We start from the raw sequence: 13,219 nt of genomic DNA, 5'->3' as shown, positions 1-13,219 counted from the left end.
CTTTTACATCCACTTGTGAGGATAGACAGAGCCTATATTTCAATGTCTCATCTGATAGCATCTCCACCAGTGCAGCACTTTCTAGATTTGTGTACGCAAGTCTCTGGAGTGAGACTGGACCTCTGACCTTCTGGCTTAGAGGCAAGAGTGAGATCCACTGAACCACACCTGTCACGCTTATATGCACTTTACAGTAGAGTGTTAATGATTTGTGTGCCATTATCCAGAAGGATTTATGTGTGTTTCAGGGGTTTGATTTGGATAAACAGTTAAAATATTATTCAGCTTTTTAAACTGCTTCAGGACATGAAATAGTTCTTACCTGGATGTTCATTACCTGTACTATCCACATAGCTCTGATATTTACTATCAAATCCAGCAGATTAGTAGAAGCCATGGCTATAGATCCAGGAGAATAACAGGAACCCGCTGGTGTCTCGTGACCTCAGGACGTCCCAAAGCGCTTTACAGCCAATGAAATACTTTCAAAATGTAGTCACTGTTGTAATGTAGGAAACGTGGCAACCAATTTGCACACAGTAAGCTCCTACAAACAGCAACGTATTTCTGAAAACGGAGACATTTTGTCGAAGCTTTTCGTCTTGCACTCATCAGGACAATTCGCAAGAATACCAATGTAAGTGAAAGCAGAAAATTTATACTGTATGAGAAGAGAGTACTGATGATTGGCAAGTGGACTCTGATTGGTAGAATCATTGCCAAGAGAATGCACCAGTTTATGGTGACTGACAGTTAATTGCCAAGTTTTGTTTGAAATTTAAACCAGGCAGTTTGACTCTGATAGATCAAGGCATTGCCCTGAGGAAGGAAGCAGTGAATGACTGTTATTTATTTTGTTTAGCTGCAACAGGCACATGTTCTTTCTGTCTGCAAAGAACAGGTGCCTGTGTATTAATATATGTAGATTCCAGTATGCGTAAATGCGCCACACTGCGAGCCCAACTGACAATCTTAAATTGGTTGTCGGTGTAATTCTTAGCACACTGAGGATCATTTAGCAAGTGTTGTCCAATTGCGGAATCAGATCTAATGTTGGGCACTGTGTTTTGAGTTTTGCAAGCACAGCCTGTAACTTGCCTGTTGTGAACAGTGTAAGGGACATGTTCTTTGATACGGTCTGCCAGTCTTTGGGACGTACCGCCACATACCTAGCATTACAGTGGCATTGAAATTCAAATATCACATTACGCATTATCTGATCAGGGTAGCCTTTGTCATGCAGGATGCCTTTGATTCGTCCTATTTCAGCATTAAGCTTGCATGGTGAGCAAATGGCTCGGACCCTATTTACAATGTTGCCAAAAAGTCCAATCTTATTGCGCTTGGAACTGTAAGAATCCCAACATGTGCATTGACCAGTAAAGGTAGGCTTGCATAAATCGTGATAGAGAAACCCTTAGCAGATTTCTTAACAAGTATGTCAAGGAAAGGGAGCTCATTTGACTGCTCCATTTCAAAGGTGAGTTTGAGCGCAGGATGGAGCCCATTAAGATGTGTAAGGAAATTATTACATGCAGCTGCAGATTCAAATATAGCAAACGTATCATCTAAGTATCGTAAATATGCAAGAGGCAGGAGGTTAGGTGTCATTCTCTTGAAGACATTTGTTGCTTCCCCTTACATTGGTATTCTTGCGGATTGTCCTGATGAGTGCAAGACGAAAAGCTTTGACAAAATGTCTCTGTTTTCAGCAATACTCAAGTTCTGTACCAAATGACTATTTGTAAACAGCAATGCGATAATGATCAGGTAATCTGTTTTAGTGATGTTGATTGAGGGATAAATATTGGCCCAGGATACTCTTCTTCGGAATAGTGGCTATGGGATTTTTTTACTTCCACCTGAGAGGGTAGAGGGGGGTTCGGTTTAACATCTCATCCATAAGTCAGTAAGATAGTGTAGCTGTATGTCAGTGCGACACTGTAATCTCAGGTCAATTCCTGGAATGAGGTTTGAACTCATCTCCTTCCAACTCAGAGGGAGACTGCTACCCACTAAGCTATAAGGGGTGAGAAAGTCGATCAGTTTAAAAGCTGATATTTTTGATTGCACAATGCCTAGCACTTTGAAGAACCTTTGCATGTTGGATACCAGTAAAGACCACCTCCTCTTCAGCTCAAATGTCACCGATCATTTGGATGGCTGGGATTGGCTGTGCTGTCATCCCACACTGCGATCAAAAAAATTTAGACTAACATTTCTTTCACACTTTAATTAGCATGTCAAAAAAGGGGAGCACAATTCTGCGGTAACATGGTAATTTACCCACATTTCGGGCCTGAAACTCTATGAAGCCTTTTCAATTTGCACACAGCAAACTCCCACAAGCATCAAAGAGGCAAATGACAAGATAATCTGTTTTTTTAGTGATGTTGGTTTAGGGATAAATATTGACCCAGGATACCGAGGAGAACTCCCCTGATCTTCTTCGAAATAGTGGTCGTGGGATCTTTTATATCCACCTGACGGGGCCTCAGTTTACTGTCTCATCCGAAAGGTGGCACTTCCACTGGAATGAGAAGTGAGACCTTCTGCCACCGTAGCTTTGCCCTGCCGTTGACCCTGATCTATGATTGGGGTTAATGATGTCTTCAGGGTGGGTGAAGGGGGATGTACCTTTGAAGCAAAACAAAGTTGCCTGTGCATAAGAACCGCTACTGAATCATAGAGGCCCTGTCATTCCACAGGAAGAAATTCAAACTCCTCATCAGGTAAATACAAAACCAAATTCTCTGCAGCTAGTGATGTGAACACAATTCAGAAGGTAACCAATCCCTAATTGGGCTATAACTTTTTTAGGATCTTCTGGAGACACAGAATGGATCCCATATCTTATATTAACACTCAGAATTTTTGTTACTACATATCTGCAATTAACATCCATCTCTAGTTGCCCAAGGGCATTGAGTCAACCTTGTAGTTCGAGTCTGGAGTCACACATAGGTCCAGACCCAGTAGATAGTGGAAGGTTTCCTTCCCTGAAGGACATTAGCCGAATCAGCTGTGGTTCTATGATAATCCGCAGCTTCCCATTGCCATTTTATTTCATGCCAGCCCACAAATGACTGAATTCAATTTCCCAACTTGGCACAGTGGAATTTGAACTCTCAAACCTCTGCATTGCTAATGCGAGGTCTTATCTGCTAGACTCTTCTTATTTGGCCCCTTTGTCTCAAGAGACAATGGGTAAATGCCTAGAGGTGTCAGTGGTTTGTGGAGCAGCGCCTGGAGTGGCTATAAAGGCCAATTCTAGAGTGACAGACTCTTCCACAGGCACTGCCACAGTTGGCTCTCTTCTTGCACTTCTGTCTTTTTTCCTGCCAACTGCTAAGCCTCTTCGACTTGCCACTCTTTAGCCCCACCTTTATGGCTGTCCGCCAGCTCTGGCGATCACTGGCAACTGACTCCCCCGAGTTGTGGTCAATGTCACAGGACTTCATGTCGCGTTTGCAGATGGCTTTGGGTCAGATACCAGTGACGAGCTCGCTGTACAATGCGTCCTTGGGGATCCTGCCATCTTCCATGCGGCTCACATGGCCAAGCCATCTCAAGCGCCGCTGGCTCAGTAGGGTGTACATGCTGGGGATGTTGGCTGTCTCGAGGACTTCTGCATTGGAGATACGGTCCTGCCACCTGATGCCAAGGATTCTCCGGAGGCAGCGAAGATGGAATGAGTTGAGATGTCGCTCTTGGCTGACATACGTTGTCCAGGCCTACTAGACTACCCTACACAGATTCACTGCAGCCAAGAAGGGCAAGTGGTGTGGAATTCCCAGAATAGCCAGATATGAACCCAAAACTGCTGCCGGGATATAGAACGGGTGGCTGACAGAAAACAAGCCTGGAACGGAGCGTGGCAGAGTCCCAAGAGAGCCAGGTACCAAGCCTCACCCCCAATACCCACCAGGCGCGTTCATTCTTGACCTTCCTCAGTGTCCCCCTCTGGAATTTCAGCCTCCTAGGGCAGAATTTTGCTGCAGGCCTTCAGACCCCGAAATCAGAAGCTAATGGGGGCCCTGAGCCCACACTCGCCAGCAGCAAACCAGCAGTGCAGTATTCCTGGAGGCAGCCTTCTAATTGGCTGCCTCTGAGCTCGCTGTCTTATTAAGGATGGTGGATGGGCTACCAATTCTGCTGGCCCAATCTGGCAGTTCCAGAGCCTCGGCCGTTCCATTGGGAGAGGTGGGGTCTACTGAGGAAGGTTAGGAATGATGAGGGTACCTCGCTGGCCTGCACATCAGTCATTACATAACCAGGAATAAAAACAGAAAGTGCTGGAAATACTCTGCAGGTCTGGCAGCATCTGTGGAGAGAGAAACAGAATTAACATTTCCGGTATGTGGCTCTCTTTCTCTCTCCACAGATGCTGCCCGATTTGCAGAGTATTTCCAGCAACTTCTATTTTCATTTCAGATTTCCAGGATCTGCAGTATTTTACATTTACATAGCCAGGATCTAGACCGGTAGGTGAATCAGGGTGGAGGGGACTGCAGCTTTTTATAAATGCAGCACCCCCCCGCCTTTAGGGCATGGAGCCTCAGGCTCTGATGATCCCCACAATGTGCTGCAAGGAGGCCGTCTCCATTGAGCTGACAGTCTCCACACGTGACGGGGGTGGGGGGCAGTCTACCACCAGCAAAACAGCAACGAGGCTGCAAAATTGCCCCAAATTGTGCCTCAATCATGTTAATTGGCTGCCCACTTACATGGAGCAGGCAGCTAATCCTATGCCCAACTCACTCCCGGGAAAGTACCTGGCAATGGGAATGTGTCAGGGAACTATTCCATGAGGCTCCCCTGCTATTTTCCCAGACACCCCACCTCCAAGCGCAACATCAGGGTGCCGGGAAAATACAGCCCATACCATCCCAGTGTTTTTAACAGGACAATCCCACCAGCTGCATCTTTACAGGCAGTCCCTGGATTAATAGGAACACACTGGAAGTTGAATCTTGTCAAACAGCACCACAATGTGGTTCAGCTATATCATAACACCATTCGGGTAAAAAATATTCCAGATCTCAGTTACCATTAGCAGCAACAACAGCTTCCATTTCTATTGCACTTTTAACACAGTAAAATGTCCCAAGGCGATTTACAGGAGCAATTGTCAGAAACAATTTGACACTGACACACATAGGGAGAGAACAGAACAGCGGAGACATGGACGGCCAGTAGGTCTGATACCAGTGACGAGCTCGCTGTACTATGCTGAACTCAAGAGGTGAGGTGAGAGTGACTGCCCTTGACATCAAGGCAGCAGTTGACCGAGTATGGCATCAAGGAGCCCTGGCAAAACTGGAGTCAATGGGAATCAAGGGGAAAACTCTCTGCTGGTTAGAGTCATACCTAGTGCAAAGGAAGATGGCTGTGGTTGTTGGAGGTCATTCATCTGAGCTCCAGGATATCACTGCAGGAGTTCCTCAGGGTACTGTCCTAGACCCAACCATCTTCAGCTGCTTCATCAATGACCTTCCTTCAATCATAAGGTCAGTAGTGGGGATGTTCGCTGATGATTGCACAATGTTCAGCACCATTCGTGACTCCTCAAATACTGAAGCAGTCCATGTAGAAATGCAGCAAGACCTGGACAATATCCAGGCTTGGGCTGATAAGTGGCAAGTAACATTCATGCCACACAAGTGCCAGGCAATGACGATCTCCAACAAGAGAGAATCTAACCATCTCCCCTTGACATTCAACGGCATTACCATCGCTGAATCCCCCACTATCAATATCCTAGGGGCTACCATTGACCAGAAACTGAACTGGAGTAGCCATATAAACACCGTGGTTACAAGAACAGGTCAGAGACTGGGAATCCTGCAGCGAGTAACTCACCTCCTGTCTCCCCAATGCTTGTCCACCATCTACAAGGCACAAGTCAGGAGTGTGATGGAATACACTTCACTTGCCTGGATGGGTGCAGATCCAACAACACTCATGAAGCTTGACACCATCCAGGACAAAGCAACCCGCTTGATTGGCACCCCATCCACAAACATTCACTCCCTCCACCAGCGATGCACAGTGGCAGCAGAGTGTACCATCTACAAGATGCACTGCAGCAACGCACCAAGGCTCCTTAGACAGCACCTTCCAAACCCGCGACCTCTCCCACCCCAAAGAGCAGCAGGTGCATGGGAACATCACCACCTGCAAGTTCCCCTCCAAGCCATACACCATCCTAACTTGGAACTATATCACCATTCCTTCACTGTCGCTGGGTTAAAATCCTGCAACTCCCTTCCTAACAGCACTGTGGGTATACCTACCTCACATAGACTGCAGTGGTTCAAGAAGGCAGCTCACCACCACCTTCTCAAGGGCAATTAGGGATGGGCAATAAATGCTGGCCTGGCCAGTGACGCCCAAATCCCAAGAATGAATGAAAAAAGGTGACAAAACCTTGGTCAAAGAGGTAGGTTTTAAGGAGTGCCTTAAAGGAGGAAGAAGAGGTAAAGAGGCGGGGAGGTTTTGGGAGGGAATTGCGGAGTTTGGGACCCAGGCAGCTGAAGGCCAATGGCGGAGCGATTAAAATCTGGAGTATACTGCAGGCCAGCATTAGAGCAACGCAGAAACCTTGGAGGGTTGTGGGGCTGAAGGAAATTACAGAGACAGTGAGTAGTGAGACCTTGGAGGGATTTGAAAAAAAGGATGAGAATTTTAAAATTGAGGCATTGCTTGACTGGAAGCCAGTTTAGGTCAGTGAGCATAGGGGTGATGGGTGAAGGGGACTTGGTGCAATTTAAGATACAGGCAGCAGAGTTTTAGATGAGCTCAAGTTTACTGAGGATAATAGGTGTGAGGCTGCCCAGGAGAACATTGGAATAGTTCTGTGTAGATGTAACAAAGGCATGGCTGAGTGTTTAAAGAGTAGAAGGCGGGCAAAAGACAAGCCTGGACCTGGATTTCACATGCAGGATGAGTGTAATAGGAATTTAACGGAACCAGGTACCAGCCCACCTATGCTTAGTATGTCAGCCATGGCTCAGTTGGAAGATTGTGGGTTCAAATCTTCCTCCAGACACTTGACCACTGTGATGGAATCCACAGATTTGCAGGACCAATGGAGGAGTGTGAGCGAGCTGTTGTCTGAACTGATGACTCATCAAATGTCCTGTTAGGTGCATCTGGTGCATTAGTGAACGCATCTGGTTCACTAATGTCCTTTAAGGAAGGAAATCTGCTGTCCTTACCTGGCCTGGCCTACATGTGACTCCAGACCCACAGCAATGTGGTTGACTCCTAAATGCCCTCTGAAATGGCCTAGCAAGCCATTCAGTTCAAAGCCAATAAGGGATGGGCAATAAATGCTGCCCTAGCCAATGACACCCACATCCCACAAAACAAATTTAAAAAAATACCCTGGTTTCAAAGCTTTGTGGGAGACACACCCTAACAGGAAAGGAAAATTAAAACTGAAACTGAAACTAAAACTTCAGGTTTCTGGGGAAACAGAAACTGGTTGGAACCAGATAAAAAGTACACTGAGCCATTCAAGCTCAGATCATGTAGGAGTGGAGTGGAAGCAGGCTGAAGAAAGTGAAGACTGCATCCAAGAGCTATTTCTGTTACTGAAAGTAACTGATTAACCAGACCTGGTCTTACAATGCATAGGGTTGTCACTGAAGGGCTTGGATAGAGGTAATATTTTTGGATCCACACCATCAAGACTGTCATGAGCAGAGCTGTGGAGGTTCAGGAGACGTGTGTTGTTTTGGGCGAAGACTGTACTTGTGGCATTCAAGTTAAAGGGGAATTGCTGTCGGATGAGATTGGTGGCTGCATCTTGGAAGACAGGAGCTGGAGATCTACCTGAGGAAGTTCAGATCTTTGAAGAACTTAGTGACTGTAATTGGTGCCATATATGCTGAGTGGACTACCCAATAGATCCATGAGATCTATCTTTGTAGTATCTGATAGTTAATGCGTAATTTGTAATATATCGATTGACCATGATTTGTCATTTAATTTATGTTGATTTTGTTTTGATAAAGTAAAAGTTATCAAAGTGAAATTTAGTTAATTTTTTTATTGGGATCATTTGGTAAATTTGGTTCTTTTGGCTTGTTGATCTCTACAGGGACCATAACAGCACATAATGCAGACTGGCAGTGCAGCACTCCCTTATTACTTGCACTGGGACTGTCAGTGATGCTTTCTTTGAGATAAGGCGTTAAACTATTGGCCCTGTCTGCCCTCTTATGTTAACTGTAAAAGATCCCATAATGCTATTTGAAGAAGCGCAGAGGAATTATCCCTGGTGTCCTGGCCAATATTCATTCCTCAACCAACATGACTAAAACTGATTATCTGGCCATTATCAAACTGATGTTTGTGGGATCTTGTTATATGCAAATGAGCTGCTGCATTTCCCACATTACAACAGTGACTACACGTTAAAAGTATGTCATTGGCTGTAAGGCACTTTGGTTTTGAAATGCAAGTCTTTTTTTTGGTTCCTCTTTTCTGCTTCCATCTGAACAGTATTGCAAAAATATTTATTTCTGCCCTTGCTGGCCCCCTGGAGTCACAGACACTTAGGGCGGAATCCAACTAGCCCCGGAGGCAGCTTTGGAGGCGGAGAACATTTGGAAGGTTATGCATCAGGTCGGCTCCCTGACGCATACACGCCATGTGCATTTTTACCAGAGCCGAGCTCAAAGCATCAGAGGCTACCCTCCCAGCAGTGGCGGGTAGACAATTAGACCAATTAAGGCGGCACAGTGGCGCAGTGGTTAGCACCGCAGCCTCACAGCTCCAGGGACCCGGGTTCAATTCCGGGTACTGCCTGTGTGGAGTTTGCAAGTTCTCCCTGTGTCTGTGTGGGTTTTCTCCGGGTGCTCCGGTTTCCTCCCACAAGCCAAAAGACTTGCAGGTTGATAGGTAAATTGGCCATTATAAATTGTCACTAGTATCGGTAGGTGGTAGGGAAATATAGGGACAGGTGGGGATGTTTGGTAGGAATATGGGATTAGCGTAGGATTAGTATAAATGGGTGGTTGATGTTCAGCACAGACTTGGTGGGCTGAAGGGCCTGTTTCAGTGCTGTATCTCTAATCTAATCTAAGGCCCCATATCGGGGCAAGTTTCAGATGCCGATGATATTTTCCAGTGGCGAACCAGCCCTGCCGCTGAGTCTGGAGGCTGGCAGCGATTTGGAGGCCTCCTGTCACTGCCCCGATGAATGAGCTGAAAAAATGAAAAGGCCGTAACCTCGGCCCTAACTATTCCTGTGGAGGGGTTTCCCCTCCGTGCTGACGACCCTATGAGCTGTTTTTAAAATTTAAGTAGGCTTTTGAGAGCACCTCCATTTTGAGGTGCCCTCCTGCACCCTCCACCTGCCTCAGCAGTGCCCACCTCACCCAGTGGGACTGCCATCCGCCCAGTGCAGTGGGCCCTCCTATTGGGTCCTCTCGCGTTGGGACCACGCCCACCATCCTTAATTGGACAGCAAACACAGAGGAAGCCTGTAAATTGGCTGCCTCTGATAATGTGACATCATCCTGACGGCAGACATCAGCAGGGTCGGGGCTCAGAAACATTTCCGACCCTCGATTATTTTCGATGTCAGAGAGATTCCACCTATTCTGTCCAAACAGAACGACCCATTCCAGGCAGTCAATTCCTTTAACCATTGGCTCATTAGACACACACTGGAAGTTTAATCTTATCAAACAGCACCACATTGTGGCTGAACGGTACTGTGACACAATTCAGGCACATTTCCAGTTCTATGCTGCATTATTTTGGATGCCAAAGTATCAGATTTCAGGTTAAAAGATTATATTTTATTCGTTTTCATGGGATGTGGGCATCACCGGCTAGGTCAGTGCTTATTACCCATCCCTAATGGCTCATGAGAAGGTGGTGGTGAGCCGCCTTCTTGAACTTTTGCAGTCCATGTGGGGTAGGTACACCCACAGTGCTGTTAGGAAGGGAGTTCCAAGATTTTGACCCAGCGACAGTGAAGGAACAGCGATATAGTTCCAAGTCAGGATGGTGTGTGACTTGGAGGGGAACTTGCAGGTGATGGTGTTCCCATGTGTCTGCTGCCCTTGTCCTACTGGGTTGTAGAGGTTGTGGATTTGGAAGATGCTGTTGAAGGAACCTTGGTGTCAAATTATAAATACGCACATATGTTTGTATTACATAAGGACAAAACTAAGACTGAAGTGGATAAAGAAATGCTTCCAGTGATATGAATTGATTGGACCCCAAGATGAGCTTTTGGATACAATATCCTTTCCACCACCAATACTGCCTCCTTCCACCTCCTTGATATCGCCCGACTCTGCCCCTACCTCAGCTCATCCTCTGCTGAGACCCTCAAGCACACTTTCTTACCTCTAGACTCAACTATTCAAATATTCTCCTAGCCAGCCTCAAAACTTGTACCATCTGTAAAATTGAGTTCATTCAAAACTCAGCTGCTTATATTCTAACTTGTACCATAACCCATTTGCCCCTTATCCCTGTGCTCCCTGACCTACCTGTTGTGGCAACACCTCTATTTTAAAAATTTCTTCCCTGTTTTCATATCCCTCCATGGCCTCAGCCCTCTCTTTGTTCATGGGATGGTGGTGAGCTACTTTCTTCACAGCACATGGGAACCACTGAAGTCCATGTGGTGTAGGTACATATGTAGTTGCTTTTTCCTGTAGCAGTTTGATACAACTGAATGCTGGCTATGTTATTTCAGAAAGCAGTTAAGAATCAACCACATTGCTGTGGGTCTGGAGTCACATGTAGGCCAGACTGGGTCAGCACAGCAGATTTCCTCCCCTGAAGGACATTCACAAACCAAATTGCCTTTTTTGACAATCTGGCAGTTTCATGATCATTATTAAACAGGGTAGCATTTTATTCCACATTTGTTGCTTAATTTAACACTCCTTAATGCATTTCAGCAGTTGGTAATCAGGTGAGAAGTTTTACTGATCCCTCAATGGCCTATCGAAGTGAACACAAAGGATCCCATGGCACTGTTCGTTAAAGATCAAGGGACTTTTCCTGGTGTCCTGGCCAACATTTTTCCCTCATCCAAAACCATCAACAAACATTTGAATTAGTTATTTATCACATTTACTGTTTGCAGGACCTTGCTGTATGGAAATTGACTGCCCCATTCACTACAGAAACAAGAACAACTTTACTGTTAGATGAATCATTTGGCTGTGAACATGTTGTGGGGATGTTGAATGCACAATATAAAGGCGTTTCTTTCTTAGCAACGCTAAGTCCTGCCTTTTGCTTTCTGAATTAAAGGCATTGAAACATAACTCACAACATCATAACACAACTGCACTCAAAAATGTTTGCTCCCATGTTGGCAACACAGATCCTGAATGCACCTGTTTAAAGTTCTGCCCATTGGTGTCTCCAAGAAACACATCCCAATGCATACCACAAGCTACAATTTTAACAAGTTTTCTTTTGTAATGTGGAGTGACAAGCTTTTCATGTTCAAATATTGGGACAGAAACTTGGGTGTATGTGCAGTCAAAAAAGAATGTATATTTGTGTAGTGGCTTTCATGATCCCACAGCATCCCAAAGCACTTTACAGCCAATGAAGTAGTTTTGAAGTGCAGTCACTGTTGTAATGTAGGAAACATGGCAATTTGCACAGAGAAAACCCCCACTAACAGCAATGTGATAATGACCAGATAATCTGTTTTTTTTAGTGATGTTGATTGAGGGATAACCCCCTGGGGAGAATACTGGGGAGATACTGGGGAGAACCCCCCCTGCTCTTCTTCAAGTAGTGTCCTGGGTTCTTTTATATCCACCTAAACAGGAAGGCAGGTCCTCAGGTTAACATTTCATTCATCCTACAGTGCAGCACTCCCACATACTGCACTGGAGTGTCAGCCTAGATTTTGCACTCAAGTCTTTGGCATGGGACTTGAAGACATAACTTTCCAACTCAGCAGCAAGAGTGCTATCCACTGAACCACAGCTGATACTGATGCAACATGAGGTATATTTGACACAACGTTTACTGCACGTATTCTCACTAAAGACTGATATCAGGAAGCAGTTCTTTTCACAAAGAATGATCAATGCCTCAAATGAGGCAAACACTCTGGAGTTATTTTGGAGGCGGTTAAAGGCTGTGATGGAGGAGAGGCCTGTAGTTTGCTCTGGAGAGATAAGATGATGGGAAAATGGCATCCCCCATCTGTATATACTCTTGTAGACTTAACGTTAAGACGTTCCTCTTATATATGTATGCAATAGTGATCTAGATCTCCACAGCAGATGTTGCCTGTGTTTTACTGGAAACAACATTATGAGCTTTATCCCTTCGCTATCTCTGTAACTTCCTCCAGTCTACAACCCTCTGATAACTCTGCACTTCTCCAACTCTGGCCTCTGTTACATGCTCCAATTATTTTATCCAACCATTGGTGGCCATTTCTTCAGCAACCTGGGCCATAAGCTCTGGAAATCCTTCCCTAAACCTGTCCACCTTTCTCTCCTCCTTTAAGACACTTCTTAAAGCCTACCTCTTTGATCAAGCATTGGGTCACGTTCCAATGTCTCCTTCTTTGGATTGCTGTCAATTGTTGCCTGATTACGCTCCAGAGGTATGTTTTTCTGTGTTTAAGGTGCTATATAAACACAAGTTCTTGTTGCTGGTCATAATCCATGCTGAAGCCAATTATCTAATGGTAGATGCCTGACACGGGCACATGCTTCCTGCATTATCGGGCGGGAGGACGGATGTTTGAAATGCGGGTGCACATCAATATGGTCAATGAGTGTGAGGCATTGTTGGGAGTCTGCATGCAGACTGCATGCAAAGCATGGAAAGACGTTACATTAGGGTGTCTACCCAGTGAGCGAGCTGCGCCGTGTCCATTTGGTATTCACCTAGTGCTCTGTTTTTTTCACTTTTGCCATCATGGCTCTCATGTGACCATTGCCCCACTGCACCATGCCGGACCACTCTAACCCTGTCTGTCCTGTCTTCTATAACCCAGGGACAGTAAGTATTTGGAAGACAGATGATATGCTAGCCTTTGTTACAAGGGGGTTTGGAGTATCACAAATTAAAAGTTTTGGACAAAAGATGCAGGAGGAATATGAAGAAGCACTTTATTACACAGCAGATAGTAATGACCTGGAACTTGCTATCCACAAAGGTGGTGGAAGCGGAGACGATCAATGACTTCAAGAGGAAGTTGGAT

The sequence above is a fragment of the Heterodontus francisci genome, chromosome 14, assembly GCF_036365525.1.
Source record: "Heterodontus francisci isolate sHetFra1 chromosome 14, sHetFra1.hap1, whole genome shotgun sequence".
NCBI lineage: Eukaryota > Metazoa > Chordata > Chondrichthyes > Heterodontiformes > Heterodontidae > Heterodontus > Heterodontus francisci.
Note: the sequence above shows the minus strand (reverse complement) of the source record.